This window comes from Neofelis nebulosa, chromosome 5 (genome assembly GCF_028018385.1).
Source record: "Neofelis nebulosa isolate mNeoNeb1 chromosome 5, mNeoNeb1.pri, whole genome shotgun sequence".
In the NCBI taxonomy this organism is placed as follows: domain Eukaryota; kingdom Metazoa; phylum Chordata; class Mammalia; order Carnivora; family Felidae; genus Neofelis; species Neofelis nebulosa.
The window spans coordinates 109044658-109064037 of NC_080786.1; the positions used below are offsets into that span (position 1 = coordinate 109044658).

General features: G+C 36.9%; 1 pseudogene; it reads right to left on the bottom strand.

Moving 5' to 3' along the window:
* Nucleotides 1-231: 231 nt before the first annotated feature.
* LOC131511415 (G-patch domain and KOW motifs-containing protein-like) lies at nt 232-1513 on the bottom strand (annotated as a pseudogene).
* Nucleotides 1514-19380: the final 17867 nt, after the last annotated feature.

Sequence of the window (19380 nt, forward strand, 5' to 3'; positions counted from 1 at the left end):
ATTTCACTGAGGTTTTGAAATGATTTTTATTACACCCTAGCTTCTGGAGAATATTAGGTTTTTTTCAAGCCTCCCTTCTGGTCTACCAATTTCATGACCTGTCCCTGTCCTGGTCCTGGGGCTGCCTGCAAGTGGAGGACGGAACAATGATCTCCCCACCTTTGTGAAGACTGGCTTTTCACACTGTACAGAGCTGGCAGTAGCCTGGGGGTGGGGGATGGGGGTGGTCATGGGTCAGTCTTCATCTGAGTTACTGGGGCCGAGGTACTGGCAGACAGCATCATAGTGAAGCTCCACCAGCTGATTCTCTCTCCACAGTTGCACCAGAGCCCGGCTCCGTTCTCTGTCCCAGTCCAGCAGGCGTCCCACTCTTCCAGCCTGTGGCCCCAGCACCGGTTGCCTTGGACTTTGGGGACCAGGGTCTCCAGCATGTCTTCCCTCAAGCCTTCCAGGACTAGGCCTTCATCTGTTAGACACACACAGGTATCTGGGCTGAGGACATCTTCAATCGTCATCTTGGTGTTGTAACACCAGCCACAATACAGCCTCGTGCAGCTTGTCCACAAAGGAGGTTTTATGCAACTGGCTGAGATCCAAGGAGTTCTTGTCAACCTCCTGCAGGGAGACAGGCGCAGCCAGTATTCACTAACAGTCACCATTCGGCTCCCCATGGCCAGGTGAACCATGGCCCGAACACTGTCAGGATCGAGGCCTTCTACCTTTCCATAGAGGCCTCGGTGAGGGCCAGAAAGAACCACCACACCTCCCCGGGGCACCAGTCCTTGAGGCTGGTCTTCCTTATCCTTTTCTTGCTCCTCATCTGGGCTTCGCAGGTGGTGGAGGCCGGTGGGGGGCCAGGGCCCCGACTTCAGTCAGGTTCGCACCCAGGCCAAACCCCTTCGGCCTTGGTGGGTTAACACAGGGCTTCAACACTTGACTGAAGGTGCGGCCAACGCCCTCGCCAGGTTTCCAGCCCGTACCTCATAACACAGCCAGCCCATAGGCTTCTACAGGGACTGCCTCCTAGTCAGCTTCCTCCAGCACTGTCTCAAGCCCAGGGTTTGCTATCTGCCACCTCCTGGTTGGGGATGCATTCTTGCTGGATCATGGGGTTAGCAAGCATGGGGTCAACACCTGATTTTTCTCTCTCCTCCAGGGACTTCTTGGAGTTCTCAGTGAGCTCCTTCACAGCCTGGGACAGCACCGTATCCACCAAGGCCTCAGTATTTGTGGATGACCCAGAAGCCTGGGTCGGTAGCTGCCTGCGATGGCCATTCTGGATCAAAAGGATGACGAGTTCCTTGGGGGTTTCTGAGGGTTTCATTCTCGGCAGCTTGCTCCCTTCCAGGGTCTTTAAGAAATCCTTCTCCTCCAGAGCCGCACCTGAGTCATCTGTATCCGCCAGCGGTCTCTGCTCCGTTGTGTGACTAAAGCTGAATTTAATTGAGGCAGCAGAGGCTCCCGCGGGCCACAAAGTACCCTCTTCAGCGTCCGCCATCTCACCCCTCCTTCCCGGGCGACTTTTACACCTTAAGTATCTTAATATTTTACTTAATTATATCTCGATATAGCTGCAAAAAAATATGGCTCTTATGATGCAATGTTATTTTCACTAAGGTTCTTTCCAAGTTGACTTAATGCATACTTGACAGAATTAAGGATATGTAATTCTCCCTTATTCTGTTTTAGGAAATGAAGAAAATAGGTTTTCAAACTAATCTCATTTGCAAAAATATACCATTAACTACCTTTACAATTCTATTGAACTAGGCCTACTTTTCCTTTTCATTTTTAACTTCAGACAAATATAATTTTTAAAATATTTTTATATGTTGTTCCTCGCTAATTTTTTTTTTTTAAAGGATTTACTGTCAGGTAAATCATGTAGATCAAAGGGCACAAGTTTTCAGTTATAAGAGGAATAAGTTCTGAGAATCTAATGTGCAGCATGGTGACTATTGCTAATATAGTATTGTATACTTGAACCAAACTTATTTTAAGCATTAAACTCTTTAAGAAATTACGAGATTTTCTTATCTGCTTTTTGAGTCAGGTTTTCAAATATTCTTGAATAAGCGGTTGTTGTAACTGGCTTTCTTATTATACATTGCTCATGCCATGATGTCAAGTTTTTATTCTCAGTGTGATAATTGTCTCCATAACATTACAATGATATAAATGAGAATTACAGCTGCAAATTCAGAGATACACATGCTATTAATGATATATGCTCTAAGAATCTTAGATTGGGTTGAACTACCATTGAAAACTAAAAATTATAATCAGTATACTGTTTTATATATGAATAACACTATCAAAAAATTGCTTTCACCCGTTTTATCATGCAATTGGTCTGTTTCACAGAAGTAATAGCAGCTATCATTTTATTTTTATACATATTTTATCTCAGAATTTAATCTCAGAATAGAAATATGTCCCATATAGAGGTCCTCCTAAAACTTATCTCCAGTATCAATTTAATTGATATGAACAACTATTAGGCAGATGTTAAAATTCTCTCACAGGAAAGACCCAGCATTGGTAAAATAAAACAAAACACAAAACAACAATAAAAAAACAAAAAACAAACAAAAAAACCTTATCCTAAGTTCCAGTGCAAATAAAGTAAATGGAGAGAATCTGATTGAGGCCCAACCTAAGTTACTTCAACAGTAATGCTATTTGGATTACACTGTGTTCTTCTCCTGATATAAAAATAAATCAGATAGGAATCCTATGCTCAATTCTGTTTTGCTAAATTGTTATTTCTGCTTTTCCCTAGGCTGTGTCATCTACTGCTCATGATTCAGATTTATCTGGGCATGTGTTTCAAATTGATGGTATAAGCCTAAGAGAAATCTGTTTATGTGTGTGTATCTGGACACACACATAGGATAATCCACCCTGTCCATCACAAGAAGTCTTAGTGCCCAGGTGTGAAATAAAGGCACAAAGAAAGCCAGTTGTTTAATGGGAAGTGTGGTAAGTTATTCAAATCCATTTTCACCCCTACTCCCTGGGCTCATATTCAAGTGGAAGGGAAAAGAAAGTTGTTAGCAAAAATGAAACAGATGCTTACTATGAGGTATAGGCAATGCTACTATATGATCCTTAACTTAGCATGTATAAAGAAACAGGAGCCCTTGTTTGCCACAGTGAAATAAATGCTTGTTTATTTTTTAACTAGAGACAGTACAAGCGGGGAAGGGACAGAGAGAGAGAGACACACAGAGGATCCGAAGCAGGCTATGCTCTAACAGCAGAGAGCCCAATATGGGGCTCAAACTCACAAACTGTGAGATCATGACCTGAGCTGAAGTCAGAAACTTAACTGACTAAGCCACCCAGGTGCCCCTGCCACAGTGAAATAAACAGCAAAAGAGAGCTCAGCCATGACAAGAGTTCTACTCAGTTATCTGCTGTAACAGGACCAATTTGCAGCAGCTCTTGCCATGCCTAAGGGACCAGTGGTGACGACAAATCAGAGAGAACGTACCTACAGTAGAAAAGCACTTCCAAAAAAGGAGCTCAAAGGCCCTAAGGAAACCAGATATAATAAAGTACATGCGAATCTTCTCTGAGAACTTCCATAAATATTTATTATGATGAGCACAGGGAATGCAGTTGTTAGTACACTATATTAATAAACTGTCCCCATTTGTATCTATAATCCAATATGGTCCAGTAACATTGAGCCTCACTCGTAGCTATTTATGTACATGGCCCATTCCATATTAACAGGCTTTTTGACTCATATGAACTCTAAGAGACATGTATGAGGTCAACTTTAAATTCCCTGAAAAACTCCCCATACCACCAGTCAATGAGTGGTAGAACTAATATTATAACCAAAGATTTGGTCCCTTCAAAATCTGTATTGTTTCTTCTACACTACTGCTTATAATCTAGCTAAATTAAGAGCAACTATTGCCCTTTTGGAAACATCCTTGGAAATTGTGTCAGGATGTTCTCTTATCTAACTTTTAGATATTTTGTGTAAAAATTACTTAATATAAGCAAGGCTGTTCTCACCTTTTTCTGTTCAATATTGTTTTCTAGTGTGACAACAAAAGAAAAATATATTAAAGTCAAAATGATTAGAGGGGTGCCTGGGTGGCTCAGTCAGTTAAGCATCTAGCTCGGTTTCAGCTCAGGTCACGATCTCAAGATTTGTGAGTTCAAGCCTTGTATCAGGCTCCATGCTGCTGACAGTGCAGAATCGCCTCCTCCTTCTCCCCCTCCGCTGTTCACATGCTCACTCTCTCTCTCTCTCAAAATAAACAAACTTTAAAAACACGGCAAAATGATTAGAAAGGAGAAAATAAATTGGTCATTATTTTCAAATGATAGAAATATCTACATAGCATAGGTTTTGAAATTACATAAAACGAGTTAAGCAAGTACTAAATAAAGATCGATATACAAAGTTCAATTGCACTTGCATGTGTACCAGCAAAGATTAAAATTCTTTAAAAACATTTGATACAATTTTTTAAAAATTAAAAAAAAAGAAGGGGTGCCTGGGTGGCTCAGTCAGTTAAGCGTCCAACTTTGGATCAGGTCATGATCTCACAGCTGGTGGGTTCCAGCCCTGTGTTGGGTTCTGTGCTGACAGCTCAGAGCCAGAAGCCTGTTTCGGATTCCATGTTTCCCTGTCTCTCTCTGTCCTCTCCTGCTCATGCTCTCTCCACACCCCCCTTTCTGTTAAAAATAAACATTAAAAATTTTAAAAATAAAACCATTTTATATGATTTTAAAATAAGAAAAAAATCCATAACAAAATGCCAAAAAAAAAGGGTATGTAACATCTACACCCAGAAAATCATATAACATTATTGCAAATCAATAAAGAGCTAAATTAGTAGAGACCTATCTATGGGCTTGAGTGGGAAGACTTCATAACATATTAAGGTGTCAATTCTTCCCAAATGGATGTATGTATTCATTGGAACTTCAGTTAGAATCTTAATGGGATTCTAATAATATTTGAACGTTTGCTCTAAAGTGTATATGGAAGAACAAAGTAGGCTTCCTGAAGAATAGGGGATTTACTTGCTTTACTATATGGGAAGATGATTATAAATGATATAAGATGTATGGTGTAAGTATCGAGTAGACTCATTGATGAACAGAATAGAACAGGCTAGGTATTGGAATCATACATATATAGAGCTCAGGTACCTAACAAATATATGATGGCAAATCAGAGAAAAAAGTGTCAAAAAGAAATATTTTCACATGAAAAAAAAAAAAGCTGGATTCTTACCTTCCACCATAAAATAAAAAAGAATTGAAGACAAGGAAGATAATCAACTCCACATAGGTTTTCAGAATTATTAATCTAGCTTGAAATTTTTAACATATAACTGCCTTTCTAATCCGAGTTTAAGAAAGCATTTCCTAAACAAGACACTATAAAAAACTTGAGAAATTAATTTCTATGAAGATCAAGAAGTTCTCTTCATCAATGGATACCTTTAATGAGGTCAAAAACTAAGCTACACACTTGAATTATTTGCAATATGTATTACTGACAAAATAGTTTTCAGAATATTGACTTTTAAGCCAGTAAGAAAAAACAATCCATTAGATAGAAAAAGTAATGAGAAAATACATGGACAGTAAATATAAGAAGTGATTATCAAAATAAGTAATCACAAAATATAAATCAATATTAAAATGACATATAATTTAATACCCTTTAAATCTGCCAAAATTAAGCAGTTGGACAATTTGAAATATATGGTATAGATCAATGCAGCAATAGAATCCCTTACAGATTGCTAGGGCAATTTCAACTTTGTTCAAAACACACTTAAACTTTACAAGATAATGCCAAATTGGTTAACATTCACATGCTATGATAGATTATTTAATGGCCTCAAATTCCTCCCTTTCCTGTGTGCACTTCCTTTTATCATGTGACTTTGCTGCCTCTTTTATTAAGAGCTGGAATGAATAGAAATATCAGGAAAAACAATAGCATAGTTGGATTTTATAGGACCCTGAATAGCCAAAGCAATTTTGAAAAAGAAAACAAGGCTGGAAGCATCACAATTCAAGCTATATTACAAAGCTATGGTCATCAAGATAGTACGGTACTGGCACAAAAACACACTGATGAATGGAACAGAATAGAAAATCCAGATATGGACCCACAACTATATGGTCAACTCATCTTTGACAAAGAAGGAAAAAATGCCCAATGGAAAAAAGTCTCTTCAACAAATCGTGTTAAGAAATGGACAGGAGACATGAATGAACATTTTCCAAAGAAGACAAATAGCTAACAGACACATGAAAAGATGCACAATATCACTCATCATCAAGGAAATACAATCCAAAACTACAGTGAGATAACATCTCACACCTGTGAGAATGGCTAAAATCAACAATACAGGAAATAACAGATGTTGGAGATGACATAGACAAAGGGTCTTACACTGCTGGTGGGAATGCATACTGGTGCAGTCATTCTTGAAAATAGTATGGAGCTTCCTCAAAAAGTTAAAAATAGGGGCACCTGGGTGGCTCAGTTGGTTGAGCGTCCAGCTTTGGCTCAGGTCATGATCTCATGGGTCGTGAGTTAGAGCTCCCCATTGGGCTGGCTGCTGTCAGCCTGTCAGCACAGAGCCCACCTTGGATCCTCTGTCCCCCTCTCTCTCTACCCCCCCCCATTTACACTCTTTCTCAAAGTACAAATAAAACATTAAAAAAATTATTTAAAAACATTTTTTTTAAAAAAGAACTACCCTACAACCCAGCAATTGCACTACTAGGTATTTACCCAAAGGATACAGAAATACTGATTCAAAGGGACACATGCATCCTGATGTTTATAGCATTATCAGCCAAAGCCAAATTAGGGAAAGAGTCCAAATGTCCCCTGAATGATGAATGGATATAGAATATGTGGTACATATACATACATTGGAATATTAGCCATCAAAAAGAATGAAACCTTGCCATTAGCAATGATGTGGATAGAGCTAGAGTGTATTATGCTTAGTGAAACAAGAAAGAGAAATAGCATATGTTTTCACTCACATGTGGAATTTAAGAAACAGATGAACATAGAAGAAAAAAAAAAAGAATGGGAGGCAAACCATAAGAGACTCTTAACTATAGAGAACAAACTCAGCATTGGGGTTTAGGCTAAATGGGTGATGGCCTTTAAGGAGGGCACTTATTGTGACGAGCACTGGGTGTTATATGTAAGTGGTGAATCATTAAATTCTACTCCTGAAACTAATATTACATAATATGCTAACTAACTAGAATTTAAATAAAAACTTGAAACATTAAAAAAATACAGAAAACATTCAGTGGTTGAAGTTAACCATTACTTGTCTCTGTAAAAAATAAATGTACTCTTTATGTGATTGTTTCAGTGACAGTTTTATTTAAGTAATTGAGTGGACTTTTTCATATATTGTGCTGTAATCTACTCAAAGTTAAAGTTACATTAACAACTTTCCCTTTTGATTCAATTTAGCAAGTCACATTCAAATCTTTAACATTATTTATTTATATGCTATCTTATACTAACCTTGCTCTTCTTTTCTGAAAGCAAATGTTTGAATTTAGTCAGCTTCCCCAAACCTTCAGAAGGATTTTTAGCTTATGTTAACTTCTTTATATTTATTCCAAAGAAGCAAATTAGTACGTTAAATTTAAATGAGAAATGAATTTTAAAACATATTTAAAGATCATGGGGTGGTTCTACTTTTAACTTTTTTGAGGCACAATGGAATATTATTCCACAATTATAAAAATGAAACCTTGCCATTTGCAATGACACAGGTGGAGCTATAGTGTATTATGCTAAGCAAAATAAGTCAAAGAAAGACAAATGCCACATGATTTCAGGAATATGTGGAATTTGAGAAACAAACTAAGCAAGCAAAGGTAAAAACAGGGAGGCAAACCAAGACACAAACTATACAGAATAAACTGATGGCTAATAGAGGAGAAGTGGAAAGGAGAATGGATAAAATAGGTGATAGGGATTAAGGAGTGCACTTGTTGTGATGAGCATCTGGTGATGTACAGAAGTGTTGAATCACTCTATTGTACACTTGAAACTTATATTACATTGTTAACGATCTGGAATTTAAATAAAAACTTAAAGGGAGAAAGAAAAATAAAGGTGTTTAGAAATACAAAAAAAAGTGCATTTAAAGATTGTGCTAGTTAGTAAAACATATTAAATAATTATGATTCATTGAGTATACCACTCCAATTAGGTCTGACCACTACATAAAAATTTAAAATTGTTTTCAGTATTAGAGATTGTAGAAGATACCATAAAAAAATAAATTTAAAACAAATAAGATATTTCTTTTTACTCCTTTAAGGAGTTCCCAATTCAACTAAAATACCTTCAGCAAGTTGAATGCAGTTGCTATCTCTTGTGACCACTGGAATTGACACAATGCTTTACAGGTAATAAGCCCTCAACAAGGAAATTGTATTGACCTGATGAACATCTGCAATACAAGACGTGCAACTCAAATACAAGATTTCTAGTCTATTGATTAAATATTAAAATTAATCCATTTTACAAAGTTTACTAAGCACCTTCTAAATACATAACATTGAGGCAAGATATAATCTAGATTTCAATGAAAGCTATCATAATATTTGTACCTTAAAGAAGTTTATAACTATTCTGAGAAAAAAACAAAACAAACAAAACCCAAAACACGATAAACAAAAAAGAGAAACTACCTCTTGGACAGAATACAAAGTTCTGCAATTCTTAATATCTGTATGTTAAATCATGACTAGACCACCGGTACTGTAAGGGAAACGGAAGACAGAGGAGGAAGATACTTAACTTACATAAGGACAGAGTACCAGTAAAGTTAACATTTGACTTAAAGTCCCCTGTCAATCTTCAGAAGTCACACACCAGGGTCTAAAATAAGGATCACAAACCAGGGAAATGGACAAACATCCAGCGTCATAAAGAATAGGAGCTCAGAATTCTCTACATAAAGCAAACCTTCCTAAAGGGAAACACGTTCAGTAGGTAAAATTAGGAAAACCAAAAAAAATCAACAAATCCACTCTTCAAGAGCATGCCAGCCCAATAGGAGTCTGAATTGGGACTGAATGGAAGGAAAAAAAGGAAGTAGAAAAGAAGAAAGTATTCCCTAACCATAAGTTCATAATCATACACACTTGTGTCATAAAATCATACCAGGTGTTGCCTTAAAAGTATGAGGACAACGATGCAATCTTGGGGCACCTGGATGGCTAAGTCAGTGGAGAATATGACTCTTGATCTTGGGGTTGTAAGTTCAAGCCCCACATTGGGTGTAGTGATAACTAAAAACTAAAATCCTAAAAACAAAAAAGTACCCTAATGCAGCTCCATATTGGCTTTCCCATAGGAGTTTGGAAAAAGCAAATATAAATGTCCTTTGGAGGAAAACATTTTAAATAAAGACACCAACTTCTTCCTATTTATGAAATTCCAGAAAGCAGCCCCCATTCAAAATAATGAGACCCATCAAGGATCACATAATCATGTAAACCCAACAGAAAAGCCAAACTGAAGAATAAGATTCCCAAACTGCACATGATGGAATCATTGAGTTAGTTTATAAAATAAATATATTGAGATGTACACAAAGAGAGGCATTGAAGTTATAAACAAAATTCAACTAAATATACCTGAAAATGTTGAAATATAGGACAAATTAAACTTGAGAAATGGAAAATAGACTACTTATATTAAATCTGAGTACTCTTAGTAAAATAAAAAGTTTACTACTAATATTTAAATTTAAATTTTAAGAATTCATACAAGTTAAAAGCAATTTAACATAGCTCTGAAACGATTAGTGGAGTGGAATGTAGTTCTATAAAAAATTTGTCAGAAAGACAAAGATACAAAATATTAAACAGGGAGGGTAGAGTGAGTAAGCTTTAATTCTATTTTTAGGAGCTGAGCGAATAGGAAGATTAGGATAAAGGCCATATTCAATGAAGTAATGTTAAGTGATACCCTAGATTTTCTATAAGATCCCCTTCCTCAGACTCAGACAATTTAAATAATCCCAAACAGGATTAATAAAAAGAAAATCCCCAATTGGATATGTCATGGTAAAATAGCACAGGGAAAAAGGAAAAAAGAAGGTTTTAAAAGCAAAAAGCAAGATCAGTTGACCTACTAGGGAATAACAGATAGTCTACCTCTCAATAGCAGAAAAAGAAAGCCAGAAAAGAGCGAAATAATATCTTCAGAATGATAAGGAAAAATATCTATCAAAGTATAATTGTGGTATGAATTTGTTTTCTTTGTTCTCTTTATTCTACTTTTAATTAAAATAGATTCTCATTTATTAAAAATTACTACATTAAGTAGTAAAAATGTCCGATATTTTCTTTATGGTTTGTGTTTTTATCTTGTTCAAAAACAACCCTTCCTTATCTGAAGTTCATGAAGAATAGTCTCCTTTATTTTTCCTCTTTATTTCCTTTTAAATAAGATTGTTTTTAAGCCAAAAACTTAAAGAAGATTTTTCAATATCCAGCTGAGTAAAGATTTCATTTGGAATATAAAATTAACTCCAAATTAGTTACAAATAATGATCTGTAAATCAATAAGAAGACAATGTAATAGAAAACCATGGGGAAAAAAACAAACGTATTTCACACGAGGACTTCAAAATTAGAATGATTATGTCAAGCTGAGAAATATTGATTTTTTTCCCTATTCTTTAATGGCACAAATAGTTCTCTATGATATACTTCACACAAAAAATATGGTAATAAATAATGTGAAATCACTATCAGGTAAGATATAATTAAACTTCTAGTTAATTTCCATAGGGATTTCAAGGAAAGAGAAAGTACAGTGAGCCTGGAAGTGTTATCACATTCTTTTAGGAGCAGTAATTTCATTGTGACATTCCTGACAAGAGAGAGGAAGGAAGAAGAAAGGAAAAGATACACAGGAAAAGGGAAAAGATAGTATTTAGGGATGGTAAATGTGGGGCCATTCTAAGTAAACCAAGGCATAGCTCTAACTTTTTTTTTCCTGTTACTAAGCAAACCTTTTTTAAATTGTTCAGTTTGCCCCCTTGAAACATGTCAAATGACTCATTCCAGGTTTAGGGAGAGAGTGTTGCCTTTCAATAGTTCCATCCTCATATCCCAGAAACAATCATTCTTTCATGGCATGGTTACCTCATTTAGTCACCTCTGGGAGCTTTTGCAGGTGGACAGTATTTCACACGCAGTTGGGTTTGTGTACTCTAACATCACTGAACAAAAACAAATTCATTCAGAAAAATAGCACTAGAGGGATTGGAGGCTGCTAAGGATAGTCATTCTCAGAAATGAAGTGGCCCAAAGCCTTGCTTTCCTTCGGAGTACAGAAGGGAAGCATTTTTATGAATGACATAAGGAGAACAAGCAGAGGAAGGAGGAGAGACAGAGAGAGGTAGGCTGTGTATATCTATGCATGTTTGAAAACTGTGATTAAACTGTGGCCATATTTTGTTTTACTGTAATTTTCTAGAAAACAAATGGTTTTATATAGGTAGTTATATACTGAAAAACATACATGAAATCAGCTACTTACAGGACAATTTCACTTTTTAAGAATATAGGTCTAAACCTTAGCAAATAATTAGATTGCCACAAAATCAATATAATTAAATTCTTCCTATAGTCAAAAAAACCAAGGACTCTTTCAGTGGTGCATTATTCATGTGGCCCAAAAAAGAGCCACACAATCGACTTGGAAGGTAATGCTGCAGAACACCAGTTGCAATGGGAACAATAAATGTGTCTAATAAAGCTTTCTCCCAGCTAGATGGGCAATTAAGGAATAGTCTCTGCCACAAAATTGTCACAGAAACAATACCTAAACCATGTCTCTGGATCCCTCAAACCTCTTTCTGGAGAGAAGAAGTGTTCTTTTCCAAATGAAGCCTTGTCTTAGTAACCTGTTTTGTGATGAGGGCTGATAATTGCTGTTAAGTTGAGCTTTTTTGGCTATACTGAAGCAGTTAGATTGGCTAGGTACTTAGGCTTGAAAATCACATTTATCAAGCCAACCTAAAAGGTCTATTATGTAGTCTTAGACCTTGCTAAGAATGCTAAAGCTAGGGAAAGTATAGATCATCCAGAAAAGTCCCAGTTAGGTCTGGCAAAAATAGCTGTGCCACAAAAGTATTATTTGTAGGATTAGCTTTTATTAAGTTAAAGCTAATTAACAACAAAGGAGTTCTATAAAGACTCAATAATTCTTTGGATTATCTGGTAAAGACTTCTAACTGGTTGATACATTTTATAAGCTTCAAATTTCATCACAAAGTAAGGGAACATTATGCCGTATGAGTAAAAGAAAAAAATTAGTTTTAATTTAGGACTTTATTCTATGGAGGGGTTTTATTCCTAAATGTGAATGCTGCAGTATCACAGCTAAGATTTTAACTATGGGGAAATATGTATCATATGCTTTTGAAAGTGTCGTGGTTTTATTATCTCTGAAAATGCCCTCTTATCCTTCTCCCTTTCTTGTCCTTTCTCTTTCTCCAAAGGCACTCTTGTTACCAAAGACATAGACCCTGAAACCGATGGTTTGTTAGGATTCCAAGGAGGGAGACGGTGATCACAATACATAGAAACACACTTCCAAGTTTTATCAACAGCAAGTTGAAACAACCAACCACTCACTTCAATATTCATTACCAAAATAAATAAACTTAAAATATATATGCACAAAATTCAACTGTTTGGGGGTGCCTGGGTGGCTCAGTTGGTTAAGCATCCCACTCTTGATCTGGGCTCAGGTCATGATCTCATGGTTTGTGAGATCAAGCCCCACATCCAGCTCTGTGCTGATGGTGCCAAGCCTGCTTTGGACTCTCTCTCTCCCTCTGCCTCTTTCTCTCTCTCTCAAAATAAATAAATTAATTTAAAAAATACGCAAAATTCATTACCATGACCCTTGGCACTCGCTTTTATCCAATTCAAATCTTTAATGTTTTTTAATTTTTATTTATTTTGAGAGAGAGCATGAGTGAGGGAAGGACAGAAAGGGAGGAAGCAAGAGACAATTCCAAGCAGGCTCTGCCCTGTCAGCGTGGAGCCTAATATCGGGCTCGAATTCATGAACTGGGAGACCGTGACCCGAGCTGAAACCAACAGTTGGATGCTTAACCAACTAAACCACCTGGGCACCCCTCAATGCTTTTTTTTATAGGTTGGAGGTTACAGAAGGAATAATGCAAAGGAAAGACTTAGTGTATAAAGTTCAGGTTTAATTATATCAGTAAGTCCATTTATATTAGAAAATTCTATTATACCATTTAGAATTTGGTGTTAAAATTTGAAAGTGTATATATATATGTGTGTATGAAATTGTATCTTGTGTTTCTGAAAATTTTATAACATGAGGATCAACCTAATTCCGAAGCAAAATTCTCATTGTGATTCCATCGCACATAAAGTGAGCATGTTACACATCACAATGAACAGTACTGTCTGGAGGTGCAATTTCTCTGCTGTAAGGGAAAGGGAAAGGGAAAGGGAAAGGGAAAGGGAAAGGGAAAGGGAAAGGGAAAGGGAAAGGGAAAGGGAAAGGAAGGGAAGGAAAGGAAAGGAAAGGAAAGAGTCCCTTTATACATGGCAATTTAAAAAGAAGTAAATGCCTGTGAAGGATTTGTAATGGATTATTAATAACATGAACCTAGCTCAAGACTGTCTACTCACCTTAAACTGATTTTTTAAAGTTTTTCTAGAATGAGCATTTCCTCAGTGTAAGTGATGATAATTATAATACGAGTCATAATTCTTTTCTAGACAGAAACCTGATATTGCAGTTTTTAGCCCAGAATTACTTACCTGATTTATAATATCTAGTTTATAGTGAATATAATGAAAAACTCTAAGGATACAATGAAGGTTTTTTTTCATATTTAAAAAATCAATTTTACTCACAGGTTATAATAAGACCCTGGAAGTTCGATAGTAAAATTCATTCCAGCCTGTTGTTTTACACTCCTGCTCTGCATGCATATAGGTTTATTATGGTGCACTTGTCAAAGTTTCCATTTCTTGTCCTTTAATACTCTTTTTTTTTTAAGTTCTTTTTGTCTAACTCTTTCCTTTTTTCCGCGCTCAGTCACAACGCAAACACACTCACACCATCACACACACACAGGCACACAAATCCACAATCACAGTAAAAAATCTCACGGCTTTATTAAAGTAGATTATCAAAAGGAAGAAAGTTAAGTCAAATTGTGGTCTTATGAGCTTGTCCGGATCCCCCAGGTACTGTTTCTATGTGGTGACCGAAGATACATTTATTATACTCTTTGCAATGTCTAAAATTTTAATTTTCCGCTATGAAGCTTCTCAGGTCTGTCTGGGATAGTCGGAAATGTGTTTCTAATTGCTTTTTCCATGCAAAAGAACTACAATAGATTACCAACAACAGGACTATTAATCATCGATCTAAGTGCAGCTTTTCTTCTGCATGCAATATTTATAAGTGTTTATATACTCCTGGCTAATGCTAACAATCAATGCCTACTTGATGAACCAACCTATATAATTGTCAAATGCCTGAAACTCACCAAAAGATTCAGTTTATCATTGGCTTCTGTTCCAGATTGTACTTGTGATTAAAAGAAAGAGAAAGAGAAGATATCTTTTTCAAGTTTCTATTAAGAAGAGGAAAATGTTCTAGCTGCATTTTCTTGTAGATTGCACAGAAGCCTTTCATTACTGTCTATTTTCTTACATCAACTATAGAGTTGGTTTTTCCTACCACTGAATTTGTGAAAGTCATTTCCATGTACAGTTTCTGGGATGCTGAATTAAGAACAAAATCCAATTACTTTAATAGTTTAATCAGAAAAGTTCAAAACTTGGAAGAGTTAAGCTGAATTCTCAATCTCTTGGGTGTCTGTTTAGTTATGTTTAGTAAGGTAAGGCACTATTTGCATTCTCATAGGGATGTTCGTTAACTACAGGTCGGCCTATTTTTTAAAATTTTAAAAATTTTGGTAGTTAAATTTACATAGAGTATTGTATTTCAATCAAGAGTATGAGTTTTCCTTTTATTTATTTATCATACAAGTATGGAATTGCAAGACTATGTTTTACATTTGAAATTTTACAATTTATTCTTATGTCATATATTAATGAATCTATATGTCTATAAACTATATGATTTTAGTATCGTATGATTATACTATATGATTATAGTATCATATAGTATCATATCACACTCTAAATTTGGAATTTATTGATTTTCCAACTAAATTTTTGCCCTTAAATATTTTTCTACAGAATTTAAACCAGAAGAATTTTGAAGTCTGCATTGATTTATTTGGTAATTTATAAATATATGCTATGTATATCATACCACACCACATTCTATAAATGGTAAAGACTCTCTTAATATCATTTATCTCAAAGTTTGTTTTTTAAGAGGAAAAAGACAACCATGGCAAGTTCAGTACCAATATACAAATGTGACATAAAGTCATCCTTGAGGAATGACAGTGGGAAATTAGGGGATTAATGCTGGGCAGTGTAGACAGAAGACAACATCTCAGAGAGAGTGGGGCTTAATTGTGTCAGGAAGAGTAGCTGGGATTTGGTCAAAGAGAAGAGAGGAGCTCAAGTCGGAGGGAGACTAAGCAAAAGCTCAAGTGTGGAAATGATTTGTGTGGCTCATTAGGCAGATTGGGGGAGGTGGCAGAAGAGAGGGGAGTGTTTCTGTGAGAATCACTGAATAGCTGGAGATATGTTTATGAGGGCAGTATGAGCAGACTGTACGCAGGGTACTGAATTTCAAGCTCAGTCTGAAATTTTATCTTGTAATAGAAACCCATTTTATTTTTTTAATGTTTATTTACTTTTGAGAATGGGAGTGGGAGGAGGGGCAGAGAGAAAAGGGAGCCACAGAATCCAAAGCGGGCTCCTGGCTCCCGGCTGTCAGCACAGAGCCCGACGCGGGGCGCAAACCCACAAACCACGATATCATGACCTGAGCCTAAGTCAGACGCTTAACAGACTGAGCCACCCAGGTGCCGAATAGAAATCCATTTGAAAATAATGTGTAGGAGGGTACAGGTGAGAAGCAGAATTTCACATTTATCTAAATGAAGTTGCAGGTAAGACAAGAGCTGCACTGCCACAAGACAGGTTAGCCTATCATCTCAAGAGTACCGTTAAACCAGCCCTTTTGCCAGGCCACAGAATGGATATCTTGGTGAAGGACTGGGAGTTTGTAAGGATTGGAGAATTCTGTTTTGCTTTTCTTTTTTATGGCTGGAATTTTTTAATGAGGTGACATTGTAAAGAGGAAAATTAGACTAACTAGGCTTTAGGAAATTTGCCTATTTCTTGAGAGGGTCTTTGTGGGTTTCTGGTCTCCCAAATCTCCAGAACATGTTACTGACACATGCAATTTATTGTTGTTTCCAGGACTTAGTATTATTCAAGATAATGGTGATACATGGTTTTCTCACTGTGAAAGTAAGGCTCATAGGATGAGATCACAAATGTGACCGCTTCTCGTCTATGCCTCAGTAATCACACATTATTTTCTTTCCTTCTCATTGTCTAGCCTCATCTCTGCCACAAAACCCTTCCTTTTTGTCCCTTGCTCTTTTTATCATCAGTACTTTCCTTTTGTCTTTTTTCTACTTTTTGCTACTACAGAATGGTAGTAGAAGGCACAACAGAGGTATAGAACAGTGTCAAAACAAAAATAGGGAGCCCCTTACTTCTAGACTGAGGAGCACTCATTGTGGGGGAAAAATGATTCCTGAGTATCAACAGACTTAATTCAGAGTAATTAGAAAAAGTGATAATTACGAAAGCTAAAGAATGCTATTTCCTTAATTTTTTCCTCTCATTTTATCTCTTCAAGGATAGGCTGTTCCTATCACAGTTTATAAGCATGCCAGGTAGCCGCATCTATAATGATGGAAGTTTGGATTGTCATCTGATGGAGTGACATCAAGAGAGTTTCCCCAACAGTCTTGCCAAGTGGAGCAAGCACAAGAACAGTTTTGTGACAAAGATACTCTGGATGGGAGTATCTGGATGGAGATACTCTGGATGTCTTCATGTCACCACTCAACCACCATAAGGATATGGGGCTGCAGGAAAAGAACTTGAAGAGAAGAGACCCTCTACATCCTACCTTCCCTGCACAAGAGCCAGTGGCCACATACTTTGAAGAAGTATGGTATAACCTGCCACCATTTCTAACTTACACCTAACCCCAACCTCTAGATGATAACTGTCTAGAATAGTAACATTTAAATACTACTAATAAAATGCACACCACTATAAGTTACATATGCTTAATATGCATGGATATTTAAAATTTTTTTCAGTGAAAGTACACAGGATGGCTCTTTTATTTTGGGTATGTTTCCTGAGATATTTTGTTTCCTTTAAGTGATCTGAAAACACCATACCATGGGCCATTATTTACATATCTTATAAAAACTAGACTCAGTCTGAGCTTTCAGGGGGGAGAATTTGGCCCCACGCTGAGGAGACACTCCAAAATTCATCCTTCCGTATGAAATTCAGAACGTTTGCCACAGTTTTTAAGAGCGGCATATCCTCTAACAGTAGGCTGTACATACTAAGAAAAATCTTTGGAATTTTTTAGCAGGAGAGGCCCCTCCAGTATTTGTGCATCTGTTCTCAGTATTGTCGCCAGGTATGTAGCCTTTCTGGTAGATGATGAAAGTTAATTAAACCTAGCACATATTTTATTTACAATATTTTAGCATCAGAGTTTAACACAATTCTGTTGGTATTTTTTTCTTCAAAAATATTTACAATTTCCATTTTAGTGGGCTGCTTGAACATTAAAATCAGACTTCAATTCTTTAATTAAAGTGTAAGGGCATTACCACAGAAAGCTCTTGTTGCTCAAATGAAATATAAAGCATGTGGGGGGAAATGAAAATGTCCCAAGCTCTCAGAGGCAATTAGGCCCATTAGTTGCAGTTCTCCTTTAAGAGGGAGAGGATAATCTAATTGAATGACCATATGCACTACTTTATTAGGCTGATACTTTGCATTTTAGCATAGCTGACATTTATGAAAAGAACCCTTCACTGGGACATTCTTTTAAATGGCCAAAACAGACAATTTATCATCCGGTCTGCTGCTTAGTTGAAATATTTGCATAATGTAAAACGTCAGTGAGGTGACTGCTATCCGAGAACTGAACAATTTTTTTAAGTATAGATTTCTAGCACATATTCTCCTCAGCTGCACACCTGAAGATTGTCATCAGCATCAAATCATTTATCGTAAAAAAAGACTTTGGAGTAGGGTATTATAAAACTAAATGAAAGACCATCAAATGTCAGGTCAAGAGGCTGAGTTTGATAGAAATGATCTATAAATTGTTTAAGAGTTATGCAAGTTAGATATCCAAAGGAAAACACAGCTATTTTAATTGATTTTGCTTATTGGAAGATACCTGGAGTGCCACTGATAAACTGATTTCTCAACTTTCAGGGCATATCTAGCTTCTACAATCACAATATAGTATCATGATCTAATTGTGCACAATACATCCCTCAATTAATCAAACAGTGCCCTTGCCCTTCTTTGAACATTGCCTTATATTTAACTAAGGCTATTTAGCCAACAAAACTCTCCTATGCTAAAAGGAAAAAATAAGTCCTAATCCCTAACTAGATGGCAGAATGGGAGGATCCTGAGTTCACATCCTTCCACAGATGGGGCAAGTCTACAACCACATCAAGGGCAACTCTTTGATAACAGCCTAAAGACTAGAAGAGCTCTTCCACAGCTAAAGAGAGAAAGAAAAAGCCACATCAAGAACAATAGTAGGGTCAGACGTGTGGTCTGGCTGGGACTGACACTCCTGACATTGGAGCCCACAAGCGTAAGGGATATCACAGGCGAAGTGGTCCAACCTGAAGAGCAAAGGGTTCAAGCCCCACATGGGGCATCCCTTATCCTGGGGCCCAACACAGAGAAGATAAGCTTCCATCATGTCTAGTTTTGAATCAGTGGAAATTAATTCTAGGAAAGCCAGAGGGATGTAGGAAACAGAGATTCCACTCTTTATTAAGGGGCCACACATAAACTCACTTTCTCTTTAAAACCCAGCACAGAGGGGTGCCTGGGTGGCTCAGTCAGTTAAGTGGCTGACTTTGGCTCAGGTCATGATCTCACGGTTCGTGAGTTCAAGCCCCGCATTGGGCTCTGTGCTGAAAATTCAAAGCCTGGAGCCTCCTTCTAATTTTGTATCCCCCTCTCTCTCTTCCCCTCTCTCAGTCTGTCTCTCTCCCTCTCAAAAATAAGCAAACATTAAAAAACACACACACACACAGAGAC